This window comes from Mustela putorius, unplaced genomic scaffold (assembly GCF_011764305.1).
Source record: "Mustela putorius furo isolate JIRA1106 unplaced genomic scaffold, ASM1176430v1.1 tig00000680_pilon_pilon_pilon, whole genome shotgun sequence".
In the NCBI taxonomy this organism is placed as follows: domain Eukaryota; kingdom Metazoa; phylum Chordata; class Mammalia; order Carnivora; family Mustelidae; genus Mustela; species Mustela putorius.
In genome coordinates, this window is record NW_025421442.1 from 778,148 (window position 1) to 803,780 (window position 25,633).

Sequence of the window (25,633 nt, forward strand, 5' to 3'; positions counted from 1 at the left end):
TGAACTAACCCGTTTCTCTGTTCTTCTCCGGCTTTTTGCTTCACATAGTTTGAAACCTTGCTGTGTGCTACTCACAAGCGGGGACTCCCAGATCTGCGCGGGTTGATGAGCCTTCACCATTCTGTGAGGCGCTTTTTGTTATTACCGTCACTGTTGCTTCTCCTGTGACTCATCCTTGCGCGACGCGGCTTCCCCTTCTTTCCCACGCGCCTGCGGCACTGTTCTGAAGTCATTTTCTCGTAGACCGCACGTCATCGAGTCGCGCGTCGCCCGCTCTATCTCTACTTTTTCCGTTCTTAAGTTTTTCTCTTTCCTGAAGGATAATAGATCTCTGTCTTGCAACCGGCATATTGATACCGTAGCATGTGACGTACTCATTCGTCTGTTGAGCTCAGGTCTGCCGCTCTGGTGCTTTGTTCTCTCTGTCCGCAATCTTTATTCCTCTGGCTTTCTGTTTTGTTTGTTTTGGTTTTGTTTGGGGGGGTTGCTTGCTTTCTTGAGAGTTACGTGAACATTATTTAGCGTCAGATTCTTCCTTATGTATATTTTTTACAAGCCACTTGGCATACCCTCCTGCCGGTTGCCCTGGCTGTGCCGCGTGCCTCGTGATGCCTCGCGACGCGCCGCCACCCGCGGGGTGAAGCCTCACCTCCGATTACATCTTTACATCGTTGACCCTCCCCACTGCTTCTTTTTTTTTTTTAAGATTTGATTTTTTTGTTTGACAGAGAAATGGAGAGTGAGAGCTCGCGCTGGCACAAGCTGGGGGAGGGGCAGGCAGAGGGAGAAGGAGAAGCGGCTCCCCGCCGAGCAGAGAGCCCGACGCGGGGCTCGGTCCCAGGACGCCCAGACCATGACCTGAGCCGGAGGCCGACGCTTCACCCACGGAGCCACCCAGGCGCCCCGAGCCTCCCCACTTCTTAAATTTAATTGTCCGAAGTGTTTCCCCTGCAAGCATTGAGCACCACATCAAACGGTGCTGTAATTCTGACCTCAAATGTAAGGTATCGTTAAACTCAAGAGAAGAACGGTCTGTTGGGTTTGCCTCTGTGTCTTCTTCCACTGACCTTGTCTTTCTCTCTGAAGGTCCCTGTTGACAACCATCTGCCTGTTGTCATTTCCTGCGTCAGTCGGCTCGGGCTGCCAGGACACCCCCTTCTGTCGGGGACCGCCTCCGGCCGGGAAAGTCCCCGCCAGTACAAGGTGCTTGGCTCACTGCCAGCAAAATAGCTGCAAGTATACAAGGAACTTTCTGGTGAAGCCCGCCTAACGGAGGACATAGTCATTGGCTGTTTCACATTTAATCCGCATAGTAACGGGACTCTCATGGGCTCTCCCCATGGCTCGGCCCCTTATTGGTCGCCCTGCTGCATATAAGCTGAGGAAGTTGACGAAATAACGGAAATGAAGCATTAACAGCGAACCAGGCTCATTGTCGTCTTTGCTGGCCGAGGGCGACACCCTTCAGCCCTGGGGCTCAAACAGCCCAAGGGCAGCCCTCACCGTTCTGGAGGCTGCAAGTCCGCGGTGGCGTGGGGCTGGCGTCGTTTCTCCCGAGGCCTCTCTCCTTGCCTTGTGGGCTGCCTCCTCCTGTGTCCTCCCAGGGCCTCTATGTGCCCCTGGCCCTGGCGTCTCTTCCTCTTCTTGTAAAGACCACTGACCCTATCAGATTGGGACCCCCACCCTTAAAACCCTGCTTAACCTTAGTTACCTCCTGAAAGGTCTTCAAATACGGTCACACTGAGGGTTGGGCTCCAACATACGCATGGTGGAGCAGGGGGCACAGTTCAATCCAGAGTATTTTTTTTAACGTTTGGGGGTTTCCTTTACCGATCTTTAAGGTAGATCTGCCACCAAATTCTTTTAATTTTCCTTCATCTGAGAAGTCTACTTCTTCATTTTTGAAAGACAGTTCTGACAGATACAGGATTCTGGCTGACAGGTCTTTTCTTTTATTTCTAGAAAAATGTATCGCTGACTTCTGGCCTTCATGGTTTCAGAAGAGAAATCTGGTGTTACTAATTCGGTCTTCCGGTACAGGTAAGCATTATCTCTCCCTGGCTCTTGAGGGGTTTTTTGTTTTGGTTTGGTTTTTTGTCTTTAGTTTTGCAGAAATTTAATAATGACGCGTCTTTGTTTGGATTTCTTTGGGTTTATCCTACTTAGATTTACCGCAGGTTCTTGAATGTGTAGTTTTATGTCTCTTGCCAAATTTGGGAAATGGTCAACTATTGTTTCTTTGACTTGTTTTTTCAGCCACACCCTCTTTCTCTTTTTCTGGGACTGGAATGATAAATGTTGCCTATTTTGGACACTAGTTAGACGTCTGTTTCACAGATCCCTGAGCTCCATTCATTTCCGGCTAGTCTGCTTTCTCTGCTTTGTTCAGACTGAAGAAATTCCATTGATCTGTCTTCAGGTTCATGGATTCTATCCAGAGTTGTCTCCATTCTACTATTGAGTTCATTAGTGAGTTTTTATAACTTCTATTTCTTTGCAGAGATTTTTTTATTTTTTCATTTTTCTCAAGAGAATTTGTAGTTGTTTATTGAAACATTCTTTAAAAAAGAAAAAACTTATTTACTTGACAGAGAGAGAGAGAGCATAAGCAAGGGGAATACCCCACAGGGGGAGGGGGAGAAGCAGGCTCCCCGAGGAGCAGGGAGGCCCACGTGGAGCCGATCCCAGGACCCTGGGATTATGACTGAGCCAAAGGCAGAGGCTTAACCTACTGAGCCACCCGGTGTCCTTACTGAAACATTCTTAATTACAGTTTTAAAATCCTTGTCGAATAATTTCAACAGCTTTTCACTTCAGTATTGGCATCTGGTGGTTTTTCTTTCTCAAAGTGTAGTTTTCCTGATTGTTACTATCATGAGTGAATTTGTGTTGCATCCTGCACAAAATTTTCGTTCTCATTTTGGGGACCCTTGAAGCCGCTTAAGTCTTCGATTTTAGCAGGCAGGTCTCGCCTTTTGCACTTACTGTCTAGGTTCTGACCTACTTTTGTGGAGCGGGTGGTTCTTAGAGCCCTTAAGGTGCTGCTGGCTGGGCTCATTGTTCGGCGCTTCTGGGCCCTCGCCCGGCCCTCCCTCTTGCTGCCTGGAGGGCGGGAGTTGCCTCCCGGGGCCACCCGTGTTGCGAGGCCTTGTCCTGCGTGGGAAGTTGGGGGGGCTTACGCCACTGAGCCTGGGTTTTCTCCTGCCACTGGGTGCAGAGCACAGAGCTGCTGGGCTGTACTAAGCCTGCCCCCTTGGAGGGTCAGCCCACTAGGTGGAGTGGGGGTTGGGTCAGCCCTGGGGGCTTAGAAGGCAAATTGGGCTCCCTGCTGAGTGGTTGGTTAGCAGCCCCCATTTGGGCTCTGTTGGGCCCCATCTTTCCCGGTCCTTCTGCCGGGCCTTTCTCATTTTGTTTGTCTCTGCCTGTGGGCAGATGTAGGCTTCAGGCCTCTTCGGCACCGATGTGGGGCACATGGGAGATCACAGGCCTCAGCACATCACCACACCTGTCCCCTCTTCTTTCCTGCTCTCAGGGTCCCTTTGCCATTTTCTGTCAGATTATTTCCAGGCTCTTCAATTATATTTAAGAGAGAGGAGGTGGACAGGTGCATTTATGCTTTCTTGGTCTGGAGCTGGAAGTCCCATTGGAGAACTTACGAATGGGAGATGGAATCTAAGAGCCACTGTGGGGCAGGCGCGGAGCGGGCAGCCCGGCCGCCGCTGGAGGGCTAAAGGAGCCAGTGGAGTTTTCATGGTCTAACTTCAGTATCCTGAAGGCTTTTGTAAGACAGAGCCCCGTTTCCCTGAGTTCTTGGACAAGAACACTCAAGAATGCTTCTTGGGGTTTGTAGCTGCCCCTTACCCAGCAAAAGCACGTTGAGGCGCTAGTCTGGAGGGAGAGGGGTGCTCGTCTGCAAAGGCCCGGGACACTGCTCCGTGCCCCCATCTGTATTCGTCTGCCCTTCTGTCCATCCGTCTGTCTGTGGGTAAGTGTTTCTCTAATCACCTTGAGTATCACACCTCTTTTCTCTTTTCAAAAAGAAAAAACTTGCTTTGTTCAGTATCCGGAATTACTTAGCATAGTAAGTCAGGACTCAAAGACAGCCCCTTGCCAGAATCTTTCTTCAAGAAAGAGGCCAACATTTAACACAGCAATGACAAAATTTTTTAAATTTTGCCCTTAACAGCCCTGAATGAGTACAACAGAACATCAGCATTTTTTAAAGCCTCTCCAGGTTGCGATTTCAGTAAGCTTTCCTTCCACGCATGCTCCGTCGTCTCTGAAATATGACGACGCCTCTCAGATGTGGCTTTTTACATGAAAGCATCTTAACGAAGCAATACATAGTTCCACGGCAAGAAGGCCACCGCACAGGCGTGTTCCACGAAGCGTCACACCCGTGGGTTCGGTTGTTGTAGATGTTTTCCTCCCCAGCGGATACCCCACTCTCTGTATTCACGAGATGAACACAGAAGGAACTCATTAAGGAATCAGGCTTTTGTGGGACAGCTGTGATCTGACACTTTTGAAATACGATCCAGGTCACGGTGGCGAAGGGTGCAGACATCCTTTTTGGCACCAGCGTCTGGAGTGGATTATTTTAAATGAGGTTGTGGGGCACTGGCGTCCCCCCTCGACGGAGCTGCTACTGCAGCCAGAGCTGGTTCCCGAGATGATGCAGGAATCCACATGCGTCCCAGGAACCCAGAGGCGCACCTGTCCTGCGGTTCTTGGCTCTGTCCCTCCAGTGCCGCGTTTGACAACTGCGTCGAGGACACCGCCCTTTATGCTTCAACTGCGATGATGACTTTCATGCCGAGGGGACATTTTATTTGCATGGCATGTCTTCCTCAAAAGTGTAAGTGACATTACCTGGATTCTTCGATGAATGTTTATTAAGTGGATAAAAAAAGGTAAGTCCGAAATAACCCGCCACTAGCGATGTGACCGCGTGCTGCGGGCCGCCGTGTGGGCAGCCGCGTGGCTCCCAGCCCGCTTCGCCTCACAGGCTCTGCTGCCGTGGAGCCCCCGGTGGCCAGGGGTTCGAAACCAGACGGCCCCCAGCCCTCCACCCACCTCTGATCCCACGAGTGGGTAGAATTGGGCTTTTACCCACTTTTCAGCAGCTAACAAGTCCAGTTTGCTGATATGGGGAATGTTTGTATCTGAAAGTTTATTTTTCCGGATCAGAGTCTGGCTAAAAGACAAAGAAAGCAGTCTGCTTCGTGGGTGACGAGCTCGCAGTCTGCTTCATGGGTGACGAGCTCGCCAGCCACCTGCCTTCTCTCTTCTGTGTTGACTCAGAACCCGTCGCGTCGCCTCTTCCCGGGGAATCTCACCAAAAGCAAATTTCTTGCCTCCGGTATGAACGGCTCATTTGGATATTTGGAAAGAGCTTTGTAACAGATATTTTGGGAAGAGATTCTGCACCAGGACGGTCCGAATGCAGACGCTCGTTTGCGCACAGGCACACCCCGGTGACCTGATTGGGTCCCCTGCGTTCCTCTCCCCAGGCTTAGCGGAAAGTCGCCCCGGGGAGGAGAGTCTTAGCAGCTGCAGGGTCGGGTCTCAAGGCCGCGTCTCCTGTCCACCCTCGCGATCTCCTCACAGAGAAGTCGGAGACGGAGACACCGCCAGGGTGTCGTCCAGACTCACTCGTGACACCCGGGACTGGCCTCGCTGCCCTTTCTCTGTCACAGCAGTCGTCCAGGATGGGCCAGACATTGCCCTGAGAGATGACATCCCAGGAAACCGGTAATTTCCCAACGGGCCCTCGAATCTGCCTTGACCCCTCACCTGAGGCGACCTTCCTTTGTTCCACTCGGCGGCACGCTCTGTGTCCCACGCACAGATTCTGCTTCCAAGTTTGGGACCATTTCCCCCTTCGAATCATGGCGTTGGTGTTTCCCTCCTGTGTATCAGAGCTGGCTCCTGCAGACCACCATGTGAGGAAAACTGATTTTTTACAGAGTCGGTGTTCATAGTCTGGGGAACATCACCGAGACTCCTGGGGCTTGTTGCTGAATGACTTTTCTTCTGGTTTCTCTGCAGGCCAAGCAGACTCTCCCTTGTTGAGGACACAGGACCTTGGCATCAGGAAGAGAGAATCCCAGTAACAGCTCCTCGGTTTCTTAGCCTTGTGGCCTGAGGCAGTATCGTGAGCCTCAGTTTCCCCCCTGTGACGCAAGGGGGAAGCACCTGCTTCTCGGTGCTGGGTGGGGCCCCCACGGGGCAGAGGTGATAGGGCGCCGATCCCACTGAAGGACGGCCAGGCGGAGGGACGCTCGCAGCTAACCCTCACCTCCGCTCTGATCGAGAGCTCGCATGTCGGTGTCTAGCTTGGTGCTGGCCGGCCGTGTCTGCGTCGGGGCTCCCGCTAATGCAGGCCCTAAAATGAAGGCCGCAGGGACAGGAGTTTCTCTGGGAGGCCATCCCAGGAGGCTCCTGCAGCGGAGGCCAAGGCGCTGACATAGCTCCAGGGGCCACACCCATAAGAGTGTCCCGGTGCAGGCAGTAGGGGCTCGGCCCTGCTGGGGTCCTCCCCTCGGACCGCTCAGCCGGTCGGGGGCGGTTGGCTGCCACTCTGGGCCCGGGGCTGCTCCAGCACATCCTCGTCCACCCAACGAGAAGCTCTCGCGGCCATGGCACTTGCTGTAGAGGTCGTGGGTCTGCGAACATGAGCTCCCAGGAAATGTGGCATCAACAGCGTCTGCTACGACGACCCTTATGTTTTGCAGAAGATGACTCGGCATTTACCGTGTACTTCCGGTGACTCAGTGGGCAGACTGGGCTGTGCTGGGGTCACCGCAGGTGCTCACCTCCCTCGGGCACTGGACGGGGCTGCCGGGAAGGGGCTCCCTGCCCCCGAGGCAGACCCTGGAGGAGCCGACAGCTGGGGCGGCTCTTCCTGGAAGGAGTAACTGGATGACGTGTCTGTCCGGCATATTCGCCCTATCTCGCTTCTAGAATCCCGGCAGGCAGGCTCTCCCGGCCCGGTGCCACCCCTCCCCGGACCCTTCTGTGCAGGAGAGGCTCCAGGGGCTGACATGTGGAGTGAAAGGCCGGGCTCCCTGCCCAGCACACTGCAGCGGGCCAGTGGCCTGTGCTCCCCTCACACTGCCGGCTCGCTGCGTAGCATCTACACTCCTCAAAAATTAATACACAGAAATTTCCCCAAACCAGAGACACGAGCTTCCGTATCGAAGAAGCCCACTGAACGCCCCAGAACATGAGTGTCAAAGACCAGCGGCGAAGCACGTCATTATGAAGCTTCACAGATTGCAACGAGCCAAGTTTCTGAATTTTGTTTCAAAGTTAAGCTGTTCAATTTATAAATAAGGGTTCATAAAAGTGTATTCTAACTTTGTGAGGCAGAGTTAATTGGACTGAATCACTGCAGTTGTGAGTAAAATCAGCCTCCAATAAGAAATGTCATTTTGAGGACGCCTGGGTGGCTCAGTTGGTTAAGCAGCTGCCTTCGACTCAGGTCATGATCCCAGCGTCCCGGGATCGAGTCCCACATCAGTCTCCTTGCTTGGCAGGGAGCCTGCTTCTCCCTCTGCCTCTGCCTGCCACTCTGTCTGCCTGTGCTCACTCTCGCTTCTCTCTCTCTCTGACAAATAAATAAAATATTAAAAAAAAAAAATTTGTAAAAAAAAAAAAAAAAAGAAATGTCGTTTTGAACTTGAAGGGAACAAAGACAGTTGTTTGTCTGTACCAAGTAGCCTGAAAACTTTGACTCTCTTGTGGCAAACATACTCTGGTCCCAAGGTTATGAGAAAACTGCATGGAACTATTAACACTATCAGTATTCCAAGAAAGCCGCTTCGAGTTCCTACCACAAAGACTTAGCCAGAGTCAACTCTATACTGATGAGATCTACAGGACGGGTAGATTCCGCAGGCTTGTCTGGTGGAAAACCACCTACTGTCCAGCTCAGGGTTCTTTTCAAAAAGTGCCTGTTTCAGCAGATTCCCATTGTCTTGGAGTATCTCATTAAATACTTGTGCTTCCGCTGAACGTTCTGGCCAAGGCTGGATTAAAGAATGTGGGACTCAGAGTTCTCTGCTTCCACCCCAAGTGTCGGAGAGAACCGATAATCCGCAGTTTCGCAGAGGAGAATAACACGGCTCCCCTATTGTGGCAGACACTGTAAATGTCAGCCCGGTAGCCCTTCCCCTTTTCTGGGGAAACAGTAGAACCCAGATCAGAGGCCTGCAGTACGGCCCATCCTGTGGAAGGAGTCACCACGGGGCCCGCAGGGTCATCTAGGACCCCGTGGCCAGGTGCTGGAAGGGGTGTGGTATGGCCGGGCCCCTAGCAAGGGAATTCAGGGTCACCTCTGCTGAGGATGGCTTCATCTTACTGCCCCTCTCCCTGTGACTCAGGACGCGAGGTCCGGAGCTCATGCAACCGTCTCATCCCAGCAGAGAGTGCCGTGGCTGACACACTGGAGGTGAAGGAGCCGATTGCCGGAAGGGGCCTGGGCCCTTGATGAGCATGGAGACGTGCCAGACCCACCTCAGGATCACTTCCTTCCAGACCTCCCGCTGAGGGAACAGTCAAGGTACTCATGTCATTTTTGGACAGATGTTTTGTTCTGAGGATGGGAACAGGACACCCCAAATGCGCCACCTCGGCACAAGGATTATTTTTGAGCTGAAGGCAATTGAGAAGCTGCAGATGTCGGAAAACCTCTCTGTCCTCCCCTACCATCCTAAAAATAGGGCATGATTTTCTCTTTGTGAAGGTGTGTCCCCTCTACCAGATCAGCAAGAGAGGAGCAATGTTTATGACCAGAGGTGGGGTGGCCCCAACCTGAGTCTGCGTGAACAGAGCTTAACAAATAACCCTTGTCTTCCAGCGCATTCCCCCATGTGGGTACCTTCCCATCATTTAGTGCCCCTGGAAGCCCAACCCTGTGTCCTCTGTCCAGCTGAGTCCGTACAGTTTATCACATAGAAATCACACATATAATCATCATCTGTAAGCCTCCAGCTCTGTCCACCTCCTGGGTGTTTACTTCTTTTCTATGAAGACCTTCATGTACATGTAAAAATTAAGATTAATATCAGATAAAGTTTGTGTGCCTTTTGTCCTGTGAATCTCTTCGCTGATAGAATTTGTAAACCAGAGTCCAAGAACATAAGAGGGTGGATGGAAAGTTGTTTCTCCCCCACAGCCCCTTGCTACCCAAAGCATCGTCAAACACACAGGAAAAGAATCAGAAACAGTAGTAGCATAGGACTCCTCAGCGGCGGTCTGGGAGGTCAGGAGGGAGTAAGAGGGTAGCTTTGGAGCTCAGAAAGCCCATCCGTCGCCTGTAGCAGAGCGACTCTCCGCTTCCCACGCTCACCAGCACTCGGGGGTAGTCCCTGGTGGCTCACTGTTGGTCCCCACTGAGCTGAGCGCTCCTCCCCGCGTACTGGCCATGTGCGTTTCTTGCAGGAACTGTTTGTTTGTGTTAAATACTTGTTGCCTCTTCCCTTTCTGCTGTGCAGCTTTGCTTTGTGTCCTGATACTATTCCCTTGTTCTCTGTGTTGCAAGTAATTTCTCCCGCTGCCTCTCTGAATCGGGGAGGAGAGGGTCTGGCTGTGGGGTCAAGACTGCTGTGCGGTCTGAGGCCAGCTGCCGAGTCTGGCCTCCCCTCTGTCTAATGGGGTGACTTAGCCTGAGTCACAGGATTGTTCAGGGCATTAAGTAACATAAAAACGTGTCAGCAGGGCAGCCGATGGATATATGGAGATCACGCTCATGTCATCACGACTCACGGATCCTCGGAGCGGGGGAAGGGAAGCTTAGAGATCCTGCGTCCGCTGACCCCTGAATCCATGATCTATCGCTCCCGGGCCCGGGACAGTTTCCGATTTGACACTTTTTAGCTCATCGACTCTTCACAACAACTGTATGCGAAAGCTACTGTGGTGGCCCCAGTATTACATATGAGGAAACCGAGAAACAAAACCTAGGACACTCGCCCAAGACATCTTGGAACAGATAAACAAGGCAGAGCTGCTGCTTCCGCTCCCAGCTCCTCGGTCATTTGTTTTTTATTTTTTATTTTTTTTTCAAAAAGAGGAATGTTGTTTCGAGGAGGATTAGCCGGCTCTTGGGAGACCGTGATAAGGGCACCCCCGCCACTGCAAGGACATCTCGAGCTTCTGAACGACTGGTTGGGCCCCTCACCGAGAGGAGCCACAGACCCAGACGTGGGGTGTTGGCCACGGTCGTGCCAAGCCCACAGCGTCCCGGGCCGCGCTCCCCGACGCTCTCCCCCAGGTTAGCAGGGACACCTCTGGAGGCTGTCGGGAGGGACCACGCACTCCCCTCTCACACAGCCGGCCACCTGCCCGCTTTCTGCCGCGGCTTCCACCACATTCTCGGAGGGGCCCATCCTCTCAGAGAAGGTTCGTTTACCGCACGCACCGCCGGTCTGAATCATAAGCTCCCCCACAAAAACGGACAGGCGTAACTTCTTTTTTTCCTTTTAACTTCCACACTAAGGAGGGTGTCGGCCTCCCTAGTTTCTGGGACTCCTTGAGGGAATTTTACTTGTGTGAATAAAAGAGAGTCGGGGGACGGGGTCCTGTACCCTCTTAGGTTCAGTGTCGGGGGCTCTGCATTTCGAACTGCCCACAAATACCCCTCAAACAAAACAAAACAAAAGTTCATGGGAGAAAAAGTTTACTTCATATGAGAGGCCTTAACAGAGATGAAACGGAAACTCCAAAGGAAAGGTTAGTTCTGAGGACCTGGTACAGCATTTCCAGCAGAGAGCGACCGGTCATGGGGTCAAGACAAAGGGAAAGGGGCTTTAACAAGGGAGGGGACGGGGCTTATGCTTCCAGGAACGTGGCCGACCATGAGAGACCAACACGTGGGGAGACACGGCTGTCTCGGGAAGGGCCTGCTGCCGCGGACCCGCGTCTGTGTTGCCTCAGTCTTAGCCGATGGCCATGTTCTCTGCCGGGTACAAGCCGGGCACTTCGTCACAAACGTGGTATGACCTGCTTCTAGGTGGAAAGGAGATCAGAGAGCCTTTCTGCGTCTGCGGCTTCGCACGTTCCTTTAGCTCGGGATGATCAGTATGCCGCTGTGGCGTGATTTAGGGGGCACGCCCCGATCCCAGTGGGAGGGGCCCATGCTCCCACCGTCACCCGTCCCCAGGCAGGGCCGTTACCTTCCATCCGGCCAGTAACGAGCTGGAGACTTCTGCACTGGAGAGCTCTGGGGACTTTGATGAGCTTTGCTGCAGGACCTGAACGTGTGAGGCCCCTGGAGGAGACCACCGCAGCGTCAGCCCCACCGGTGGGCTTTACCTGGGACGACTGCTCACAGCCACCAGGCTCCTTCCTTCTCCGTTGGAATTCGGGCTGCGCAGCCTATTCTGAATGTTTTCCTGGATAGCAGAGCTTTCGAAGTTTACCTTTGTAGAAAGAGTTTTCTGAATTAAACCCACTTGGGTTAAAAATCCATTCAAGGTTCTAACAGAGCATGGTGAACAAATGCTGTTTTAGCGCAGCGCTCATACCCCTACACAGTTACACGTAGGTGGGGAAACTGAACTCGTTTAATTTAGTCCAGGGCCTAGCCCACAGCGCGCCGAGGTCCGGAGGGAGTTTGCTTAAGACACCCTGCTCTCCCAAAGCCAAAGCATAAGCAATTAAAATTCTTCACTGATGTGGGGAAATTTTAACAGATCACGTTTTCCTGGTGCTACTATTTTCAAAAGGAGAACGATGAATAAAAATGTGTGTATTTTACAAGCTAACAAAATAACGTCCCCGACGCCACTCACATGTAAGCAAACGTGTGTGTGCCCGCGGGGCCCCAGCCGCGCAGGAAGAAGCGGCTGTCTGTGCAGCCAAGTAAGATTTCCGCTCCCTTTGGACCAGGGTCTAAGGGTAACATTCTAAGGTGTTTTAAGTGACATTTTATTATAATAGAAGAAAGACACTGTTCATTGTCCAAAGGCTTTAAAGTACAGGAAAGTATCAGGTACAAAGATCATGCCTGACCCAGCTGCACGGAAATAACAGACCAGTTATTATTAAGATTTGAAAGTAGGAATGGTTCAGGGAGTAGAGGAGCAGTCTGTTTTTATTATTCATTTATTTTATTTTATTTATTTATTTTTAAGCTCTGTGCCTGCTGTGGGGCTTGAACTCATGACCCTGAGATCAAGAGTCACCTGCTCACCCTCCTGAGCCAGCCAGCCGGATGCCCAAAGGAGCAGTCTTTAAAGAAGAAATATTTGGAGATGGTGCATTTCACACTTAAAAACAAGGTATTAGTAATAATAATTTTATATAGTTAGTGATTTTCTTAATTTCTGCATCTTTATAAATTGTCCTATTTCTAACCGTATGGCACTTGAGTGACGTGAACAGCAGTAACACAGTGGTTGGTGTTCCGTGAGCCCTCACACTCTGTCGGGCACGAGTTCGAGTCCCTCAAAGACCAGCAAAGCCTCCCATGCACATAGACCGTATTTACCTGCTGAATAAATGTAATTGTTAAATCAAGACAAATGATTCGGTTACTCTGTTGAGATGCCGGAAAACGTCCAGTGACTTCTGCCGGGGATGCCCATCGGAGTCAAACAAAGGCTGCAGAGCCGTTCTGACCCCGCGAGGCGCAGGGCACCGCTGCAGGCAGGCCAGGCTCACAGTGTCCTGCGGCAAATGTGCCGCCTCAGTGTGACGGCGACGAGCGAGACAAGCCGGCTCAGGAGACCCGCGCGGGAAACCAAGGGCCCGCGCTCCGTGGAAGCGCGTCAAGGCCTCGGAGGACGGGGAAGCCCGATGAGGTCACCGGGAGCCGCGCAGAAGGAGCAGGTTCTGGGAAGACCAGCAAGATCACGGCGGCCGCCTCTCCCGGGTGGTGGGGAGCAGGCCCAGGGGGATTGTGGGTGCGGGGCTGGTCTGGCGCCCGGCCAAGGGGCCGGCTCTGGCTCCCAGGACAGGCAGGAGCCGCGGGCCAAGTGGCCAGCGGGGTCTCTGCAGAGACACGCGGGCAAGGGCTCCAAGACGAGCGGTGTGCACGGTGGTCTCAGGCCCCTGTTGGGTTTGGGGCGGGGGCCCCACAGGGAGCACCGCGTCTCTTCCGGAGCGCTGAGCCGGTTGTCGAACAAGACCGTCGGAGATCAAAATGCCAGTCCCAATGGCCCACAGCTCTTTCCCACGGCTCTCTCTTCGTGCCCTCGGTCCAGGCCCACTCGCGGGCAGACAGGTGCTGCCGCAGCCTCAGAGACAGCTGGGGGGCCCGGTGACCCGATGGAAACCTCCAGAAGCCACTAGCAGCCCTCTCTGCTTGCCCACCACCTGCCGGAGGAGGCCCGACCCCGCCGGCTGCCCCCACGGGACACGGTTCTTGCTGGTGCACTGGCTCGGGAGGCGGCGGGGAGGGGTACCCATTGGGACCAGCCAGAGTCCAGGAGCGAAAGCTGCTGAGGGCTGGGGGCAGAGGACATGGGGATGAGTTTGGGTTTTGCAGGATGACGGCTGCCTCGGCCGGATGCTGTGACCGCAGCGAGAACGCGCCTCGGACCAGAATGGCACTCCCAGTGCTGCGGGGCTCTTCCCGAACTGCAGAATGCTGGTTTAAACTGGACATCAGGAAGTGAACTGTAACTACGTGCCCACCGGTCCCTTAGGACTTTCCGGTTCAAGAGAAACAAAAGGCCTTGACAACGTCTGGATGTATGTCCGCTCTGCAGAGAAGCGGAGCGGTCCCTGAAACTTCTAGTTACTGCCTCTGCAAGCACTGCAGCTCTGGTGACCAGCAAGCGCCCTGGGAGCCGCCCCCCTTGCTCCACGAACAGGCGAGAGGGTGCCCTGAGGTCCCCCGCTGAGGGGGCGCAGGCTTCTGCAACAGGCACGCGTCCAGAGCGAGGCCGCTGACCCGGCCTGACGGAGGCCCAGTGCCAAGGTGGACAAGGCACCGGGTCCTGGCCCGGGATCCACGCTGACCCCCTGAGATCCAGAGCGGCTCTGGGGCGGCTCCAGATGGAGACTGAACCCCTGACCTCTCCCATAAAGACATCCGTGACACCCACTGCGCCATCTGGGGCTCATAAAACCACATTCTCTATCTGTTCTTGGCTCACAGGCTACTCCAAAGCTGAAGGGCAATATTTAGGCCTCTCTGGTTTATTCGTGGGCTTTAATTCAGAACACATTTCCAAGAGAGCAGAGAACAAAGCACAATAGCACTGAAGTTCAATTTACATTCTCAGTCAGTGAAACAAAATGGAAATAAAAAACAGTTGTGCAGGACTCGTTTATAACTAAACTATGGCTCCAAAAGCGCTTTTCCTATAATGTCATGGAATAAAGGACATTTTAAAACCACCAGCAAGAGAGCTTAAGTGACCAAAAAAGGAGAGGTGAAGACTTTCTGTGAGGAACAAAATGCTCACGTCAGAGCGGCGACGACAGCCTGTAGTCTCTCTCTCAGTCTGGCAGATGCAAAGTTCCTCGACTCCTTCCTGACTTCAAGTCCGTCCCACGGGGAGCCGTCTGCTTGGGGGCCACTTGTCCCTGCGAGGCCCTGGGAAATGCCGGCCTGGGGAGGCAGGTTTGCTCCGTGGCCTGGGCCGTCCTGCTGCAAGTGCACAGAGCGCTCAGCCCTCGCTCCCCGGGGTCTTCAGGCACGGATTTGCCCTCGTGAGTTCACGTCCGGTTCATTCTGCAAAACGACATGCCGAGCGCCAGCCAACCGCCGCTGCCCCAAGCCCCACGTCGGCGATGCCGCAGGACCCCAGCGCCGGAAACGCGTGTCCCCACGGGGCGGGACGTGTTCCGAGATGCTAGTGGTCCGTGCGGGGCTCCCCGAGCTCAGCGTCAGACTAGACCCCACGCAGCTCATCAGCAGCAGAGCCAGAACAGACTCCGACTCCACGTCCTGCACATCTCCCCTGCGGCTGAGTGTGGAGACTCTTTGAAGAACGTGCGTGAACCATCAGGAGACGAGTCCCACCAGCCGCGGGCAGCCAGCTGGCCTCGTCACCAGGCCGTCATGTGTGCCAAGTTCTCTCCACTGGGTTCCCCCCGGCTGGTTTATCTGTGCCTCCTTGTGTTTCTCTGATAGGTTCCTCCGTACTCGTCTCCACTTTCCGCTGGTCCCTGCTGTGGTCGCCCCTCTCTGGGGCCGGGAAGCACCCCTGCTTCATCCTGGGTTCTCGGGTTTTCAGCCCAAGGCTTGCTGTGTAGCTGGCGGCTTGTTAAATGCTAGTGGGAGGAGGGAATGGTCCGTCCGCCCCAAATTCAATCCTTTATCAAATCAAATTTTAAAAAATGTTTTGTTTCCCTTTCATTGTCTGTGAATACCCGCTAAAGAAGTCCACTTGGCTGATGCACTTAGAGGTAGTAGGAGATGCCGGGACGTAAAGCCTGGACGTTACGACTCCCGGCCCCAAGTCGAAACACCCGCTCTCTTGCTTGCCCCTAGGGGACGTCCCATCCGGCTCAGTGGTCCACGGGCCAGTTATGGCCAAAGTGGAAATGGTCGACAAAGACCCGTGGGAGGGACGGTGACCAATGCCAGCCTGTCCCCTCCTTCTCCCGCTGACGGCTCCTGAGCCAGGTGCGGACGGGACGCAGGTGTGAATCTGACACCCACTGCCCCAGTGCGGGGGAGCAGGGACATAGAAAGATCTCGGCTCCCGCAGGGCGTCGTGGGCCCGCTGAGCCCATGCTGACCGCTGCTGCCCCCAGACTTCTTGTTCTGCAAGAAAATTAAGCCCTTGGTTATTGAAGTCATTTTTAGCCCAAAGGTGCCCCAGTGTCTTCTGAGTGATGTCCCTGAAGCGAGAGGTCATGGAGCCGAGTGCCGTGGATGTCTGAGGGACGTGCGCAGCGTGGCCGAGACGGCGACGAGGAAGAGGCTGTCGGAATCTATCGGAGACACTGCCGGAGCGTACAGTCCCATTCCCGGGTCTGAGCACATTTTGTTTTCTCTGCTATGAACTTCCAGGTTTTTCGGACCCGTTATCAATAGGTCACAGTTCTCATGCCGTTTGCTGTGGCCTACACTGTCCCACACTTCCAGGAAATAAGGCCTGAGACCATTGCAGCGCGGCCATGTCTAATGATTCCAATAAGATCTGATGCCGGTCCGCACCCAGAGTCCCCATCGTCCACCCCATGTCTCCCCTACTTGCTCTTTTAGAACCACAGTCCAAGCGTTGCGTTGTGTTTTTATGCCTGTCCCTTATTTCTGTGTGATATTGTCCTGTAGGAGAAGCCAGGCCAGTTGTCATGGAAAGGGTCTCACTTTGCAGATTTTCTCAGAGTGTTTCCTACTGGTGGCATTCCGTGGCTCCCTGTCCCCGTATTTCCTGTCACTGGAGTCGTGTCCGAAGGTCTGATGGGATTTGAGTTAATATATTTGGGGCGAGGACACAGTAGATCCCCACGGCTATTTCTCCCGACTTCTCATCGCATGAAGCCCTGGGCCGCCTCCCACACTGAGGCAAGCTTCCCGGCCTTTGGTCTTGTGTCTCCTCCCCCCGTCCAGAGCTGCTGCTGTCCCTGTCCTGGTCTACCATGTCTCCTCATAGTCCCACGCCTCCGCTGGTACGGCGCTCTGTCCAGAGGTCATCTCTCTCCTGCAGGCAGAGTCTCCAGCAGCAGGGACAGCAGACGTGGCCCTTGTGTGTGGGTGGGACTGGGGACTTCCTTCTGACCAGCAGAACGCAGCACAGGTGAAGCGAGGCCTGCTCCGCTCCCAAGGACCAACCTAAGAACCGCAGCACCTTCAGTACCTAAGTCAGGCTCTGAGTCCCCGCCGATGCCTTAGTGTCGCCACCACAGGCTTCATTACCTCAGACGACAGCAGGACCACCATTGTCATCGCCACCGGTAGCACCAGGGCTTCATTACCTCCCGAGGCACCAAGTTGCGCACCCCGCGTGCTCGCCCAACACTTGCCACCGACGGAGGCTGTGGTCGTCGTGTTCCGCAGCTCCCAGGGGTGACCTGCTACCGTCCTGGCTTCCCGGACGCTGGGAGCTGCATCCGTACCCGGCTGTACACAGAGCCAAGACGTCTGTAGTCAGGAGAGACGTATGATAGTATTTGGCTCTGCAAAAGAAACACTTATTTGGAATTTCCCTTTATTTTTTTCCTGCTTGGAAAAACAGGACAAATGGAGTGAGTTAGTTACAATGTTTTCCAGATGTTCTCTAGATAAGACCAAAAAAACAAATATAAACAAGAATCTTTTCTTATTTTTCCTGAGAAGATTAAAATGAAAGTCCGGTCGTTTACCAAGTGACCTTTGCCCAAGCTCATGTTTCCCTCTCAAGCTCTGGCTGCCGAGCACGGGGAGGACTTGGAAGTGCCTCGAGCTGGCCAGGACGTCCCCCCGTCGAAGACTGAGCCCCGAGCCCGGTATTTCTCCCTTTACAAAACCCCCTGTCATGGGAGGGGGCTTACTCTCCAATAACAGATCATGGACTTGATCCAAAACAGCAAAAGGCTTATTGAAGAATTGAAATATTGTCCCTAATCCCAAATAAAAAAGTGGCAGCTGACACAGGCCGGTGTGATTGGAGTCACCATTGGAGTAAGAGGTGCCTGGGGGCTCGGCTGGCTGAGGTCTGGCTTTGTCTCAGGTCATGATCCCAGGGTCCTGGAATCCGTCCGCAGCGGGACGGCTCCCTCCTCCCCTCCCCCCACTGGTGCACTCTCTCTCTCTGCCCCTCGAAGAAATAAATCTTTAAGAAGAAAGGAGCGCCCATCCTTAGATCCCAGGGCATACCGCATCGGTAAGGCCAGAGCGGGCGGCTGTGGAAAAGGAAGATTCAAAGAAATACTTGATTCTCAAACCTTTTGTGTGTCTAAAGTTGTGTCTATGAGTGCCTAGTATAACTGGAAATTGCATGTGAAGTTTCAAATTGTTGATTTGACATAGGCAAAGGGACTTACTTATGGTCTCTAAGGTAAAGCCTAGGATTTCACAAATTAGAGAAAACTATCTAAAAATACACACAGAAGACAAATGTCTATTGGATTCTCCGAAAAATAAAATAAAGTCAATATGCGAGTTGGAAACAATGAAACAAAGTCAGACTATTTCCTAGAAATGATGTAAGCGCAAGTTTTGAGATCTAAGGAACCCACCCAGCGCCGAGCAGAAACGTTTCAGAGACACTCATGTGGGTCTCGTGGAGAAGCTGCTAAGATCAAGGATAAAGAAGAAGCCCCAGACCTTCAAGTGGGAGAAGCTTGTTCCGTTCACGGTGAGAATCGGACCGTGGGCGCTATCGGACGCCACCGCGGACACTGAGGAAGAGGAAAAGGCCTTTCCTTCTCGGGACTTTGGACTCCTGTGCCCACCCGAGAGATCTACAAAGGATGAGGGAAAATAAAGACCAAGTTGGGTTTTTGACCGCAAGTAACAGGAGCCCCAGAGAGGGTCCGTGTCACGTGGGCCAGTGACGCCTCGAGAGCCCCGCCCTGTCTGTCCATCTGTCCACCCCGGCCCTGTCTGTCCATCTGTCCACCCTGCCGTCCTCAGCACCGGCGTCCTTCTTAGACTTGCCCCCAGGAGGGTGTCAGGTTTCCTCACTTACGTGCATCAGAAGAGAAAGGGGGCAGCAGGGTGTCCGTCCGTCCCTTCAGTGTCGCCGGACCGACGCCGTCCGTGTGAGCCCTGCGCAGCGCGGCGGTGCTGGCTGTCTCGGAGTGCTCCACCGGTGGGGGACGGGGTTGCTTGCCCCGAGTCGTGCGCTCTAAGCGGAAGGGGGCAAACACCCCGACAACACAGGTTTCCTTGGAGAGAAGGAAGGGAGCGCGGAGACCGGACGCCGACGGACCCCGTCCCGCACGCCCGCCCTCACAGCCCCTCTGGAGAACTGCTGGGGGACGTGCTCGGAAACAGGGGAGCGCAGTCGGGAAAAGGAAGACACACACCTCGGGGAGTGCTGAGCCGAGACACAGGATGGCATCGAGGCCCGTCCGCGGCACTACGGCTCTCACGGCGACGCCGCTGTGACTGAGGATCCCAAAAAGTGGAAGCGTGCACGGTTGGTTTTTTAAGTCAAAGCAAACCTGGAACTGCAAGTACGAATTATTTCGGTGAAATATAGGAGAAAGAGGTAAAAAGAGGAGTGAAGGCAGTTCCAAGGCGAAGGCGACAGAAACGCGGTAAGTTTGTCTGGAAAGGTAAGAGTCCACATACGTGTGTTTACTCCCACATTATGAGGCGTCTGACTTTGCCAAAGCCATTGTGGTGAAGTTACGCATGTGGAAAAGTCACAGGTTCCTCCCCATTAGCGATCAGGGAGAAGCAGAGCGAAACCACGCGAACCATTTCTGCCCCCAGCGTTTCGGCCAGCGATGGTTTGACAACCCAGTGTTGGTAAAGGCAAAGCGACATGGGCTCTCGTGGAAGCAGAGACGCACGGACTGTTTGGGAGACGGTATGAGATCCCGCAAGAGTTCCGACACGCGGACACGTTTAACCAGCAGTTTCCTTCTGCAGAAGCAGTCGCCGCTCACACAGATAAATACGGACAATGAGCCGCGCCCTAAAATAGCGACCAGTGGAAGGGACCTGCCTGCCCGCAGAGGAACAACCAGTGCGACGCTGAGCGTCCGAACCACGGATTCTTCTGTAACCCTCTGAGGCAGAGTCGTGTGAGTTACTGTTTTGGATTTGGGGAGTTTTTTGGTAAAGGGCCAAACAGTAAATATTGTAGATTTAGGATACCATGCTTACAAAACCTCTTGTGCGGCGTCTCAACTCTGACATTTGACTGCGGAAGTAGTCGTAGGCAGTACTGAAATGAAAGAGCATGCCCGTGTTTCAATAAAACTTTATTAAAAAAAATAAAAAACAGCAGTCCAGGAGCGCCTGGCTCGAGGTCATGAGCTCCAGCCCCACGTTGGGTGTAGAGGTTACTAAGAAAAGACAAGCAGAAAGGCAGCAACAGCAGACTGGATTTTACCACGTGTCTGCCCTTTGTGTTAAGGGTTTCATTTGATCTTCATGTAGTGATCTGAAAATTTCTCCGTGCTGCATTAGTTTACAAAAATAAAGCTGGAGGGGCGCCTGGGTGGCTCAGCGGGTTAAAGCCTCTGCCTTCGGCTCAGGTCATGATCCCAGGGGTCTGGGATTGAGCCCTGAATTGGGCTCTCTGCTCAGCGGAGAGCCTGCTTCCTCCTCTCTCTGTCTACTTGTGATCTCTGTCTGTCAAATAAATAAATAAAATCTTTTAAAATATAAAGCTGGAAAGCAATGTATTATACAATGCAATCTTGAAACATTATATGCGCAATCACATGCCCATGAAGTCGACTCTCATGACTCACGATTGTCCCGTTCTACGAAGTCACCGTGAAGGACGGATTATGAAATACGGGACCAGCGCTCCTCAGAGAAATAGCTTTAGGTTCCTGCGAGCGTCTGGCCGCACCTACTCAATATAGAATCTTGTATGTGTGTTTCCATTTAGAGGCCCCGTATTTAACATACATCGTTGGCTCATGAGGGTTGCATGCACGGCCAGCAGGACCGCCCCTCACAGCCGCAGGAAGCTTGTCCAACACACGTGTTTTCTCCATGGGACCCAACATAGCCTTCCCGGGCTTAGGAGCTCAAGACAACACGTCAGCACCGTGTCTGGGGGGACTTTCAGCAGAGAAATCACCAGCAAATGCCTGAGAATGAGAAAAACACGGCAGGAAGCTGACCGCGTAGAGGACATCTGCATCCAGTATGAGCCAGGACAAGCAGGCAGAGTGCCACCTGTTTGACCGCAGCTGTACCGACGTCCAGAGTGCTGTCAGGGTCACAGGTATGGATGTCGGGGTCACAGGTAAATTGTCGCTCCTAGAAAGCTCTGCACACACGGACTGCAGGACCGAGGACGCTGGGTACGTGTGTGTTTGCACATGCAGAGGGAAAAGCTTGAGACAAGAACGCTACACATGGGCGTGGGGGACAAGGGGACAAGGGGCCGCGCTCAGTGTCTTCCGGCTGTGCTCCGCAGTGACTCCGTTTCTCCCGGGCCGTGTACTTCTGTGGAACTCAGAGCTTCTTAAAGATTTTTAAAGAATCATTGAGAACATAGAGAGCTTGCTGGTCAATATATTTAAAAATGAGCTTAGAATTCATTTCAACACTTCAGCGAGTACCCAGGCCCGTCGGCTGGGGGTGGACGGACAGAATGCGGTCTGTCCGCCGGACGGAAAGGAGACAGGAACTCAGAGACGCGTGTCCCGCGCACACGTCCTGCTGAGTGAAGGGCACCGGTTGTAGGGGACCGTGTGCTGTAGGATCTCAGGCCAGTCCCCACAGGCAGAATGGAGATTAGCAGTTGCTTGGGCTGGGGGTTTTGGGGGGAAACCGGCCTGGGAGAGTTTCTTTTAGGGGAGACCAGTGTTTCACAATTCCATTGTGAGGGTGATACAGCCCAAATTCTGTGACTAAATACTAAAACACACTGAGTCGTATACTTTATTTTTTAGTTTGTTTTATTTTTTTTAAAAGATTTTATGTAGGGGCACCTGGGTGGCTCCATGGGTTAAGCCTCTGCCTTGGCCTCAGGTCATGATCTCAGGGTCCTGGGATCGAGCCTCACATCGGGCTCCCTGCTCAGTGGGGAGCCTGCTTCCTCCTCTCTCTCTGCCTGCCTCTCTGCCTACTTGTGATCTCTCTCTCTCTGTCAAATAAAATAAATAAAATAAATAAAATCTTTAAAATAAAATCTTTAAAAAAAAAACATATTTATTTGCGAGCGAGCGAGCGCATGAGCTGGGGGTAGGCAGGAGGGAGAGGGGGAAGGGGAAGCCCCAGCTCCGCGGCGAGGCCAGCGCGGGGCTCCATCCCGGGACGCCAGGTCATGACCCGAGCCCGAGGCAGACGCTTCACCCGCGGAGCCCGCAGGCGTGTCTGAGGCGGACACTTCACGTGGGCGACTGGGTGGCGTGTGGACTGTAGCCTAACAAACTATCTAACAAGTTTTCTGCGGAGTTATTCCCTCCAACTCAAATTCAGCCTCTTGCATGTCCTCCCCAGAGGCCTCTGTGTTCTTTTTTCCTTTTTATTTTCCTTTTCATTGACATGGTGAAGATGCGGGCAAGACCCCGGTGATGGTTTTGCGTGACGGCGGCGTTGGGGGGGTCCTTACTTTTCGCTTCGTGCCCCTTCTCTTGATTACACCGGTTTCCCGAAATGAGCACTTAGGAAACACGCCGATATTTTACTGTCAGGGTCGGTGGCTTCTTCGCTGTCCGTTCACATGCGAAGATCACTCAGGAGGTCAATCTGACTTGCCCGGGGCCCTCGTTTTGGATCTACCTCCAGTCTCCAAATAAAGGCCCTCGTGCTTTTCTTGAAATGTGCTTCTTTTCTGATTTGTCAGTCTGGAATTAAAGCAGAAAGCCTCTGTGTGTTCCCACGGTAAGACCCCCAAGGTCCCAGAGCGAGTCAGCACGTTGCGGAAGGGAGCAGACGGACGGCGAACGCTCGGAGGACGCGCCCTGACACGGTGAGCTGGTGGGTCTGGGAAGTCTCAGCTCCGTCCAGGCAATGACGCTCCATCATTTACTCGAGACGGTGGGATCCCCTCTTGGTATTTGTGGGGAGTGAAGACAACGGCCCCGTGAGTCCCGCGTCCCTGTGTCCGGCGCAGCCTGTGCCCCGTTCCCTCTCCCTCTGGATGTGAGGTCTGTCTCTCCACCCCAGGAACCTCGGCTGGCCATGCGGCCTGCTCTGATCCGCCGCCTGTCCCTTCCCCAGCAGCACCCGAACGCCAAATCCAGAGCCGAGACGACGTGCAGCTCTTGCTGTCGCCGGTGGGACGAGGCCACCGCGCTGTCTAACCCGAGCTGGACAGAAAGGAGCTAAGGTGCCCCCGGCCATAGTTGGGATGTGACCGCGAGGACGTCTGGGACCGGCCTGCCCATGTGCCCTGGGAAAAACCGGGAGACGACTGACCCACCCCGCCACGGAAATATGAATGAGCCGTTGCCGCTAGAAGCCATCAAACCAGTTTTGGAGGCTGTGTTTTACCGTAGATGCTGGGTCAGTACCTGAGGACCCGCAGGACTGAATGTCGGCCCCTGCGTGCGGAAGGAAGCGCCAGCCCGGCACTGCGGGCTTGAGAGCGAGTGCAGGGACCCTTCCACACGACCTTCTGTTTGCTTAAGGAGACCGGGGTTGGTTTCCGCTCTTTCCACAGATCAAGCCCTAAGTAACACACAGATGGGTACCAGGGGTGGAGTACGTGGAGACAGTGGGTTCAGGACGGCCACGCGTTCCTTGTCCAGAGCCGTGCTCTCTGACGGTCCGTCACCACGCGTGCGGCGGGCGCGAAGCTGCGCCAGCGCAGGCCGAGCCTTTCCGGCCGGCGGACACGGCCTTCGCCTCCCGCAGCCTGCGCGGCCGTGTCGGTCAGACTCCCCCGAGGCCCTCGAGCCATGAGAAACCCGACCTGTGTGAAGACGTCCCAGAGAGGAAGACACCGCGTGAACAGGAAGGGGAGAAAGACGCAAGCACGGAGCCGCGGCGAGCAGGGGAGGCTGGAAGGGAAGGCCAGGCCTGAGGCGGCCTCGTCCACCCTGCGTAGCTCCGAGACCGACGAAGCCGTTGAGGTCTTCCAGAATTCCTGACCCGCAATCATAAAATCAAACGGTGGAGGCGCCTGGCTGGCTCAGCCTCTAGAGGGTGCGGCTCCTGATCTCTGGGTCATGAGTCCGAGCCCCACTTCAAAAATAAACGGAATTTTTTAAAAAGTCAAATGGTTGCTTTAAGCCTCTCAGTTTTGGGGTGGTTTGTTTCGTAGCAATAAGTAAGCGGAGAAAGTAACCGACGTCAGGGAACAACGGCACTGGGGGGCTGGGATGGTCCACGGGAAGAGTCCGTGGCTCCCGTGGCGAAACACGCACCCCTGGGGTCAGCTCCATGCGGTCCTGCCCTGTTGGCGTTTTGTATCTACAGGATCTGAGCTGCTGAAATATTACTTAGAGTATTTTATATCTGCTCCTCAGAGATGTGGGTCTATAGGGTCTTTCTTGTAATGTCTCCATGTGGTTGGAGTGACCTGGCGGTGCCGGCTGCGTGGAGCTGAGACTGTTTCCTCCTTTTCGGTTTTGTGGAGGACGACGTGTAGAATTTCAGACGTTTTGTGTAATTCATCAACTGTCATCTGGCATGTTCTTTGGGAGGAAGGTTTCGACTACGACTTCAATTTCTTTAATAAATACAGGATCATTCGGTGTTTATTTCCTCCGGAACGAGTGTCGGCGGGTTTGTGCGTCACGCGCTCGGCCGGTCCCAGACGCTGCGTCGGGGCGCTGAGCCGCAGGTGCGGTGGCCGCCCCCGTCTTGCTCTTCGGTTTCTCCTGGACCCGTAGGCCCTGGACTCCCTTTCTGCCTTTCGGCTTCTTTAGGAGTAGTTGAATGTTCTTTGTGATTCCACGTGATCTCTCTCAGTGGCTAATGTTTACAGCTCTTTGTTTTGTCCTGTTAGTGGTTGCTTTCGGGTCTGGGGTTTCCGACCTTACAATGACAGGGCGCTTCGTGCACAGCGGGAGACGCTGTCACACCACACTTTCGGTTCCCCTGCTTGCTCAGGTGCGGTCGGATGTTTTACTTCTACGTGAGTTTTAACCTCCACAAATTGTTCTGTCACATGGTCTTAGAGCCCAGATTGTCTGACCCGAAGTCCATTCTCTTCATCGACGTCTAACAAGAAAATAAGGAGACGGGGCCTGGGTGGTGGCGTCAGTTGAGTGTCTGACGCGGTTTCGGTCGGGTCGGGATCTCGGGACGGGGAGATGGAGCCGACCGCCAGGCTCTGTGCTCAGCACGGGGTCTGCCGAGACTCTCTCTCGTCCTTTGCCTGTCTGCCTGCGCTTTCTAAATAAAGGCAATCTTTTAAAAAAGCAACAAGAAAACAAAAGTTCTCTGTTCAGATTAGCCTTTGACAAGCCCCCCTTCACGTGGGGGCTCCGTGGGTTCAGCGTCTGCCTTCGGCTCGGGTCATGGTCCCAGGGTCCTGGATGGACCCGCGTCGGGCTCCCTGCTCAGCGGTGAGCCTGCTTCCCCTCTCTCCGCTGCTCCCCCTGCCTGTGCTCTTGCTCGCTCTATCAAGTAACTAAATAATTTTTTTTTTTTTAAAGGGAAGTAAAATTTAAGCTGGGTAAGTGTGAAACGTCCGCCTAAAATGCAGCCCAGTCAGGAAAGTCAAGCGTATGCAAGTACAGCTTCTTCATGGTTTCAGCAACGGATGTTCATTTAAGCCTCAGAAAGTTCTCAAAGAGCTGCTGGGACAAAATTGACAGATCTTCAGGGTAATGTTACTATAAGCTGTTTTTTTCATGGAGACAGTAAATATGCCTAACGTAGCCCACGGCCTGGTGGTCTGCAGAGAACCACACGCGGCGCTGCCGGGGCCCGGGCAGCCTTCTGAGTGCGGCTCGCGTGTTGCTGTATTTACGCTCCCCGCACGGTCCGGCGATCCTTCTGTGGCAGGGCCGCGCGGACGGCTATATATGGTCGTTCAGAAGGCGCCAGCGCGAGCCGCAATCCATCTTGAGGACGACACGCGTCCTGCTGCATTACGTCGCTCCGTGAGTCAGATCAGGATTTACCAAAAAAGGTTCAGTTTCCATCCTGAGT

At 53.8% G+C, this 25,633-nt stretch overlaps 2 long non-coding RNA genes across 4 annotated transcripts; both read left to right on the top strand.

The window, feature by feature from the left end:
- Positions 1–850: 850 nt before the first annotated feature.
- Positions 851–7,513, top strand: LOC101692721. 2 transcript variants are annotated; one of them, XR_201272.3, is made up of 3 exons: positions 851–2,040; positions 4,187–5,945; positions 6,052–7,513. It is a non-coding gene; the product is annotated as an uncharacterized LOC101692721 (long non-coding RNA). The 2 variants fall into 2 exon arrangements; XR_006607565.1 differs by having other exon boundaries at positions 851–1,646; positions 1,963–2,040; positions 4,187–7,513.
- Positions 7,514–7,656: 143 nt separating this feature from the next.
- Positions 7,657–24,997, top strand: LOC123392882. Of its 2 annotated transcripts, XR_006607567.1 has the most exons (4): positions 7,657–8,566; positions 12,141–12,287; positions 20,463–20,804; positions 22,374–24,997. It is a non-coding gene; the product is annotated as an uncharacterized LOC123392882 (long non-coding RNA). The 2 variants fall into 2 exon arrangements; XR_006607566.1 differs by lacking the exon at positions 22,374–24,997 and having other exon boundaries at positions 20,463–21,447.
- The last annotated feature ends 636 nt before the right edge of the window (positions 24,998–25,633 follow it).